Source organism: Leptidea sinapis, chromosome 29 (assembly GCF_905404315.1).
Source record: "Leptidea sinapis chromosome 29, ilLepSina1.1, whole genome shotgun sequence".
Taxonomy (NCBI): Eukaryota; Metazoa; Arthropoda; class Insecta; order Lepidoptera; family Pieridae; genus Leptidea; species Leptidea sinapis.
The window spans coordinates 650508-659840 of NC_066293.1; positions in this window are offsets into that span (position 1 = coordinate 650508).

Below are 9333 nucleotides of genomic sequence, written 5' to 3' on the forward strand. Positions count from 1 at the left end.
TTCTATGATTTTATCACCGGAGTCCGTATAACTGTGACTAAAGAAGTGTGCGCGGGCCAACCGCTTTTACATAATACCTTAATGTTAACTATACTCTTCATATTACATCGACTTGTAACAGATAATAACATGATAATGTAATACGGAGTAGCTTTACATCCTAAAATAACGGACTGAGCACATTTTGTGTGTAGGACTACCAACTGATAATACATATTGAAATTCGAAACGTTTAATGTAAAAATACAATGGGAGCGGTCTAATGGAACTTGCGTAGAGACATCACTGAGAGCTGCTACAACAAAATATATTATCCATCAAGTTGCTGCCCGCAACGTCAATCGCGCATATGCTTTAAAGTATGAATAATACAACTATATATAACTGCATTTAGCGTGACAATATATGGCTTGTAAAGTTGTCCCGACCTCTTGTTAAGATACATGCTACATTTTAATTAAATCTATTCAATACTTTATGCGTTTCCCCGGACATACATCCACTCTACATAACGTTAACGCAGCTCTATACAGATATTAATTAAGCGTGCGAGTGCATAAGAAGCAATTCACTGCTCTGCATTTAGCTCTCCCTCTCCTCCCGTTAGACGACCCTCCTCCTCTCGTTTGGGCCTGTCTAATGACTCATAGCGGACTCATTAACTCCGCACTCAGCTGAACATCCGGCTCTTTCCTGGGTGGACGGTCGGATGACCTCCAGCTGAGTGACGCTCCAAGTCACGAACTTACATTATTACTAATGTATAGACGACCAGCCAGATAATGCGTGAACAGTTATATTTGTCAATGCGTGCGTTACTTAGGGGTTTAATATTCAAAATAATGACAGAACAATAATTATTATAATGGAACTGTACTGTTTCCTTGTTCATTATACAACTGTACTGGTTCATTGTTCATTATACAACTGTACTGGTTCCTTGTTCATTATATAACTGTACTTGTTCTTTGTTCATTATACAACTGTACTTGTTCTTTGTTCATTATACAACTGTACTGGTTCCTTGTTCATTATACAACTGTACTGGTTCCTTGTTCATTATACAACTGTACTGGTTCCTTGTTCATTATACAACTGTACTGGTTCCTTGTTCATTATACAACTGTACTGGTTCCTTGTTCATTATACAACTGTACTGGTTCCTTGTTCATTATAGAACTGTACTGGTTCCTTGTTCATTATAGAACTGTACTGGTTCCTTGTTCATTATACAACTGTACTGGTTCCTTGTTCATTAAAGAACTGTACTTGTTCGTTGTTCATTATAGAACTATACTAGTTCGTTGCTCCTTATGGAACTATACTCTCGCGTCGCATCTTGTTATGAGTACTTATCCATTATGGTATAAGTGTCCTTTAATGAAGTTACTTTTAAAGAAAAACATAAGCATCGTACCAAGTTTAAGCGCTATGGCAAGCGCGATGGTTGGGATTCTTTTCTGATCTTAAAGGAACGTGATAAAGAACTTGAAAACGAAATGTTGGTCGAATATATGACCAGAATTTAAACTGGTATAGCTAAAAATCCGCGAGCCTTCTGGTCTTATGTGAAACAAAAAGTTCCAGTAAAACTCACAGCTACAACGATAATCTGTCTTGTGGTAAACATAATTAGCATTGTTGTGTTGTGACATGTACATTATAAAACTCATTCATTAACTTTTAATTAAGAAATACGTGGCGATCGGAAACTACTGTTGCTGATTTGTGTTGTATATTCTTAATAACAACATTTATACATACTGTAGGTACTCTGATAACCTTTGATGCTTTTCTCAATTATTATTTTTGTTCTGCCGCTTATTAAAGCATCTTTTTAAAAAAAATGTAGTGTGCAATTATATATTATAATATAATGCTAAACACGGTAAAATTGTTATTACTTGATATCCATTCTTACGCTTATTAAATTTCTATTAATAAAGAAGTAATTTGTTTAAAATATGCAGCAAACATGACCTCTAGCTGACCGCCAGCTGTGGCGATCTCTAGCGAAGCCATATTTGTTTATTCTTGTATTGAACGGACAACGAATGCCGTTTTCTCATGTAGCCGTTGTAAAAAACGCTGTTGAAGCATTCTGCAAGCTGAAAGATCATGTAACGCGAACTCACTTACAGCCCGATCGCCCTTCGAGATGACTTCGTCGGACTGCTGTGTAACATATCCTTACTTTGTATTTATAGGGTCTGTACTACTATATTATTTCCAGAGATATCCTGTCGACCACTCCGCCACTGGACATACAGACGGACACGCCCCCGCGTCGCGACGTCAGACGTGAGGCGGGCGGGGACGACAGGTCTGTTGAAACAAAAAAATTATAAAAACACACCTTTAGACTTTTTTATAAAATAAGGAATGAGATGAACATGACATACATCTGGTAGTAAGTGACTCGCAAAAAGTGACTGGAAAAATCCAAATTCCGCGCTGGTCACTTTGGAGGCATCAGATGTTAATTTCCACCAGCTCAGTAAGGTCACGGCTACGGCGCCGCCCAATCCGAAACATCATACTGCTTGAACACAGAAGAAGGCGCCGCTGGGGTCCCCAGCTAGTCAGCATGCTGTGCAAAGAAGCCTTTGCTGGTAGAGTGATTTCATATACTTAATGATTGTTGCTGCAGCAAAGGATCAGAGAAGGAGGACCTGCGGAGAGAGAGTGGCGGGGGCGAGAGCGAGGGCAGGCGAGTGACCGGCCGCCATGACACCAGGAGACCAGAGGTCAGTACGGTACTAGCTTATGTTGTGTTGTGGCAGGGGGCTCGCAACACACTCTTAAATAATTATTACTTATTGTTGCTGACTTTCTGTCAAAAGGTAATCCAATAATATTCAGTTGTATTATTTTTGTATCTAATTAGAAGCGCCAAAACTGTTGAGACGTGTTAATTACTTTTCAATATTAATATTAGTTGTGATACAATTCTTTGAAACTTTAGAACTTCTCGCCATAATTTTTTGTGCAGTTTTTATGTAGGATAATTAAAACATTTAAATATTATGTAAATGTGTGTTATCGAGAATAACATTTACATTACAGATTTGTTAATATTTTATGAAAAAAAATATCTTCTCACGTCCGAGGCATACTTTTTCGAATGGGTGGTAGTTTTTTACTTTCAATAGGTGATTTTATATCCATTATATATATATTTATTTATTTATTATATGTATATTTATGGCAATTGTTTTGAGAAGTTTTTATGTTGTAGTCAGAGTTTATTGTATGGTTTAGAATATTTTAACAACTTTGATTTTTTTTGCTATTGGGGTTATTGCACCTAGTCATATTGCCAATTTGTCTGAATTTTAGTTTGAAACGCTACTTGTCATATGTTCATAATATGAAGAACCAAACAATTATTATGTTTACGATTTGAGATCCTCCTCCATACCGCCCAATATATTATTCGGTACACGATTAATTATTTTTTTATTAATTGGCTATCATATCATTCATCTATTTTATGTGGTAGCTAATGTTTTAAACAGCCTTCTTGATTTATCGTCGGTATAAACAAGAACGTTACCACATCAACAGAAATAATCCTAATAAATCTCTTATATACATCATAGTATTGCCATAAATACTCAAACGACCTACTCAACTTATTTAAATCTTTTGACCTTACACATTTATTTCAAGAGCCAACGAGAACAACTTCAACAACTGCGACTTGCATTGACAATGTGTTTACTAATTTTAATTGCTTTGATTATAAAATTATAAAAAAATTATAGTCTGATCATAGCGGGCTTAGTGTTTCTCTCTCTACCTTTTTCTCAGTTTATTTAGAGTATTATCGTCAAAGGTAGACCAAGAACTAAGAAGCAGATAGTAAAGCTTAACTCAATCTTATATAAATTGTTGCAATAACAAAATTATGATTACAGTAATACGAATAACTATTATAATCACTTTTTTAATATAGTGCAGCCAGTATACGCTGAAATTTTTAAAAGGAAAGAGTAAAAATAAATTTGAAACAAAAATTTAATTATTGGGCTAATAAAGGCATACGCATAAGCAGGGACCGTTTATTTGTACTGTATGACATAAGGTCTTTGACTGAAATAGATTCCAAAGTCATTGTTAAATCTTTAAAATTAATTAGTAAGAAAAATACTGAAGACATATGGGGAATGTCTGTCAATTTATGTCATAATATAATTGACACAATAGCACCCTACTTAGCCACACTTTTTAAAATCTGCGTGGACACAGGAGAATGTCCAGACTTAATGAAGGTGAGCAAAGTTGTTCCATTATTGAAAGATGGGAATAAAACAGACCCTAGTAATTATAGACCTATTTCTGTGCTCCCAGTACTGAGCAAAGTTTTTGAAAAATTATGCTCAACCAAATGCTCTCCCACTTCCATTTAAATAACATATTGGTAAACGAACAATTTGGATTCACTAAGGGTCGCAGCACTATCGATGCCGGCTCTGTACTTGTTCAACATGTTTTTCAGGCTTGGGAAAGATCTAAAAATATTATTGCAATATTTTGTGACTTGTCTAAGGCAGTCGACTGTGTATCTCATGATACTTTGCTTTGTAAACTGGAACACTACGGAATTAAAAATACAGCACATGATCTGTTAAAGTCCTACCTTAAAAACCGAACTCAAAAGGTACAGATCCAAGAAGCTAATTCACAAGGTTCCTTTATTAAAATGGGAGTACCACAGGGATCTAAATTAGGTCCTTTTTTGTTTTTAGTTTATATAAATGATTTACCGCTCTATGTACGGGATATGTGCAATATTGTTCTATTTGCAGACGATACTTCTCTTTTATTTGAGGTTGATAAAATAAATCCAGACTTTGACAAATTAAATAGTGTCCTCAAACTTGTTCACCAATCGTTTATTTTATTTTATTTTATTTTGGCATCAAACAGTCACAAAATTACAATTTTAATGTTAGATAATTACTAAAAAGAAGACTTATAGTGCCGAAAATTACAATGTTAAAATAAATACCTAGTGTTAAACATAAACATATAAAGTTAACATTTACAACAAACGTGTACAATACAATAACTTAACTATATTTTATTAATTAACTAACAATAACTATATTTTATTCTCTATTCGTAACAAGATTACATAAGTTTGAGATTTAATTTCTTTCTAAATTCTTTATAAGGTAAACCAAAAAGATCCATATCAGAAAAATCTTTATTATAGGAGTTAAATGCTCGTTGTATAAAGCGATTCAAAGTATATTTTTTTGTGTAGCGTGGTGGAACAAAGATATTTAATTTACGACAGGAGCGGATGGGAAGTTTGGCGCGTGATGTAAGTGATATTTTTGAAAGTAGATAAGGACAGTCAATCTTATTATTTAGAATTTTATGGATAAATATAATATCGATGAATTTACGATGATTAACTAAGCTAAGAATATTGTACTTTTCTAGTGAGTCTGCATAAGAAGGAGTCGTATTATTGGAGTGATAGTTTAAAGTGTTTATTTTCTTCTTTTGCACTTTTTCTATTCTATTTTCATGGAACTTATAGTTAGGATTCCATACACTACAACCAAACTCCAGAAGTGATCTTACAAACGAAAAATAAAGCATTAATAGTGTTCGAGGTTATTTAAATGGTTTACAGACTCTGTTTATAAAACCTAAGTTACGGAAATCTCTCTGCACAATTGTATCTATATGATGATTGAAAGTGAGTTTATGATCCATCAGTATGCCTAAGTCTCTTACCGTATCTACGCGTTTTAAATTGTAATCATCTAACCTATAGTCAAATGTTATTTTTCTTTTATTATTGCGAGTGTATGAGATAACGGAGCATTTATCTATATTGATAAATAGTTGGTTTTTCGTACAATAATCTGACAACGACTCGATATCCAACTGTAATTTTTTACAGTCATCTATGGTTTCAATAATACGAAAAATTTTTGTGTCATCGGCATATTGCAAAAACATTGAATTTTTGAAGGTTGATCCTATATTGCTAATATATAATGAGAATAATAAAGGTCCCAAGTGGGATCCCTGTGGGATTCCCGAGGGAATTACCAGAAATCCAGAGCAGCAACCTTTGACACAAACAGCTTGACTACGATTCCGGATGTAGGAGTCTATCCATCGTAGGAGACTTCCGTGAACACCAATCTCTGAAAGTTTCGTAATAAGGAGATCATGATTTATCCGGTCAAAGGCTTTGGAGAAGTCGGTGTAAATAACGTCCACCTGAAGACCTCTATGCATATGGTGGAGTAAATTGTCCGTAAAAGTAAGCATGTTAGTATTTACACTTCTTGCCTTCCTAAAACCATGCTGGCTATCTGAGATATGGTGTTTCATTGATTCATATAACTTTTCAGTAACAATTTTTTCACAAATTTTACCAAGCAGGCATAGTTTTGATATAGGTCTGTATTCTGAAATAAAATCATGTTTCGAACTTTTGGGGATTGGTGTAATTAGTGCTTTTTTCCAGACCTGAGGGAACACACCAGTTTCCATTGACACTTTAAATAAATATGTAACGGGCTCTGTTAATTCTTTAGCGCACGAAGAAATTAAGAATGGGTGAATACCGTCTCCTCCAGCCCCTTTGTATATATTTACAGTTTTTAATTGTTGGAAAACAATGTTTTGGCTATAATTTATAAAGTTTATTTCAACAGGGGAACTTACATTATTAAAAGCAGTTGGAGTATTAGTAATTGGCGCGTTGTTTGAGGGAATAAACACGCTGTGAAAGTATTTATTAAAATATGAACAAGTTTGTTCTCCACCCGATATAATTTCCCCCTGGTAATTCAATTTGTCTGGTATACTACCTCTCGACATTTTTGACTGAACAAATGACCAGAAATATTTTGGATAATTATTAACTTTGTTTTCTGCAAACTCCAAGTATGAGTGATAACATATTTTCTCTAAACTTTTAAATCTAGTTCTAAGAAGAGCGAAAGTGTTATAATCACTGCGGTTACTGTAAGTTTTCCATTTTTTGTGGTATTTTCGTTTTTCTCACTCCAATTTAATTAGTGAATTAGTAAACCACGGAGGAGGTTTTGTATTATTCGACGACAGTCGCGTAGGTACATACTTGTCTATGAGACTGTTTAAATTTTTGTAAAAACTATCGATCATGTCGTCTACATTATTCATAGGCGTAAATAAATCGACCCTATCGATTTTCGTTAGTTCTCGTTTAATTAATTCCATATCGGATTTAAAAAATAACTTCTTTTTGAAAATCTTACCTTGGAAGGGAGTTGGATATAGAACTTGAAGTAATATCCAGCGATTTGTGATGTAAATCTTCTGGTGTAAGTGGATTGTCACAAGATGTTACGTTACAGTGTACATTACTAAATACTAAGTCGAGAAGTCTTTGTTTATTATTATACTCCGAATTATATTGATTTAGCGAAGAATACATCATAAAATCCGCCGTCAAGCATGCTAAGTTATTGTTATTTGTAATGATGTTCATACTATTAAGCTCACTGTTATAATACCAGTTAGCCGCAGAGACATTGAAATCGCCAAGTACAATAAATAAATCGTTAGTGTGTATGTCCATGAAGTTAATAATATTATCATAAAGACAGGTTAAATTAGTTTCGTGTCGATCACTGTGAGGTACGTACGCGCATATAACGTGAAGCGCGGAGGCAGCGCCCGGTGATCGCGGCGGCAGCGACAGAGTTACCCATACAGCGTCAGCTGGTGGAGGTGCGCTGAACTCGACCCGGAGCTGTGCACACAGCTCCCGCCGAATTGCAATCATTACGCCTCCGCCTCGTCGGCTTCCATTAGTAGATGCGCTTGCACTCGCGATTTGTTCACGGTCACGTCTAAACACTATGTAGCGATCGTCGATAAATTCATTGTTATTAAAATTAGAGTTAAGCCAAGTTTCAGTTAAACATATAATATCATTATTACAATTCAGAAGACATGACAAGAAATTATGAGATTTTGTTCGCAGGCCCCTGACGTTTTGATAGTAAATTGATAGATTACTGTTAAATGACATTAGTACTTAAATTAAGTTTACTTAAAGATCTATTAATATTTTGTTTCACCCATTTTACACAACCTATTGCATATTTTGTAACTTTGAATTTTTTGTAATAAGATAAATAACTAATATGTGTATTACTATTGTACTATTATTATCGAGCGCCATTATAAATAAATAGCTGAATTTAATGAAATTGTATTACATGCCGATTTGATAACTTTGTTTCTCCTATGTATGCTTTGGGGTTCATAATGTACAATATGGTTAACAAACTATGGTGAAGCAGCTCATTGCATAGTGCACTAAAATATTAATGCTTCATTTATGTGGATAAATTATGACGGCGTCTGATGCATTGGGCCTTCTGCTAACTTGAAATTGTATTTAGTTACGCATGAAAGGTCTAGATTGCGCTAGTTGTCTCGCATGCGCGCTGAATACGTGCGAATAATCGACTCGCGCGCCATAAAACAGTATCAAAGTTGTCTTCGAGTTGTCTGCCTGCCGTAATTGATTCTATAACCTTTTAAGTGTCTTGTGTGCCACGTGTCCGCTACATATATTTTGAAGACTTGCTTGTGACATCAATCTAGTTCCCGAATATACCGTGGATGCTTCCTGATTGCTGTTTTTATCCGCTCTGCTGCGACAACGACAAGCCACGAATCAAGAATGATCTGCGAGTATTCCTCCTTAGGAAACCCTAGATTCAATACAGGTTAGTGGATTGGTTTTTTGTATTAGTTGTCGCCATAATTATCCGCTTTCTTTTTCGAGTTACGTTCCCCGCGGTAGACTGTCTATTTACACGACAGCCTACCAACATTTATGTGTAGGGTTTAAATGCCCCACCACACTTTATGGTCCTTCGAGCCGGATATTGTCCAGCATATAATTATCATAACGTAATTAATATCATAATATAAATAAATTTCTTTATTTAACTTCATACAACAACCAATTAGCTTAATATTCATCATATTAACTTGTTCAAGTAAAATGAGTAAAGACAAAATGGATCATGACAAATTATCTAAACAGCTTAGTATTTTGAACGGTGAAAAGGAAATAATATTTAAGAGAATAAATCGTTTGTATAATTTGTCCGTCAATGTTTCTGGTTTCGAATCACGCAATAATGAACAGTTTTTAGCTGATTCAGAAACTACAGATGAGTTGAGGGTAGAGTATAAAAAGTTATTGCATCAGATTATTGATATTGAATTAACTTTAAAACCAGATTCTTCACCTAATTTTCAAAGCTTAGAATCATTTGATGATTTATATATTAA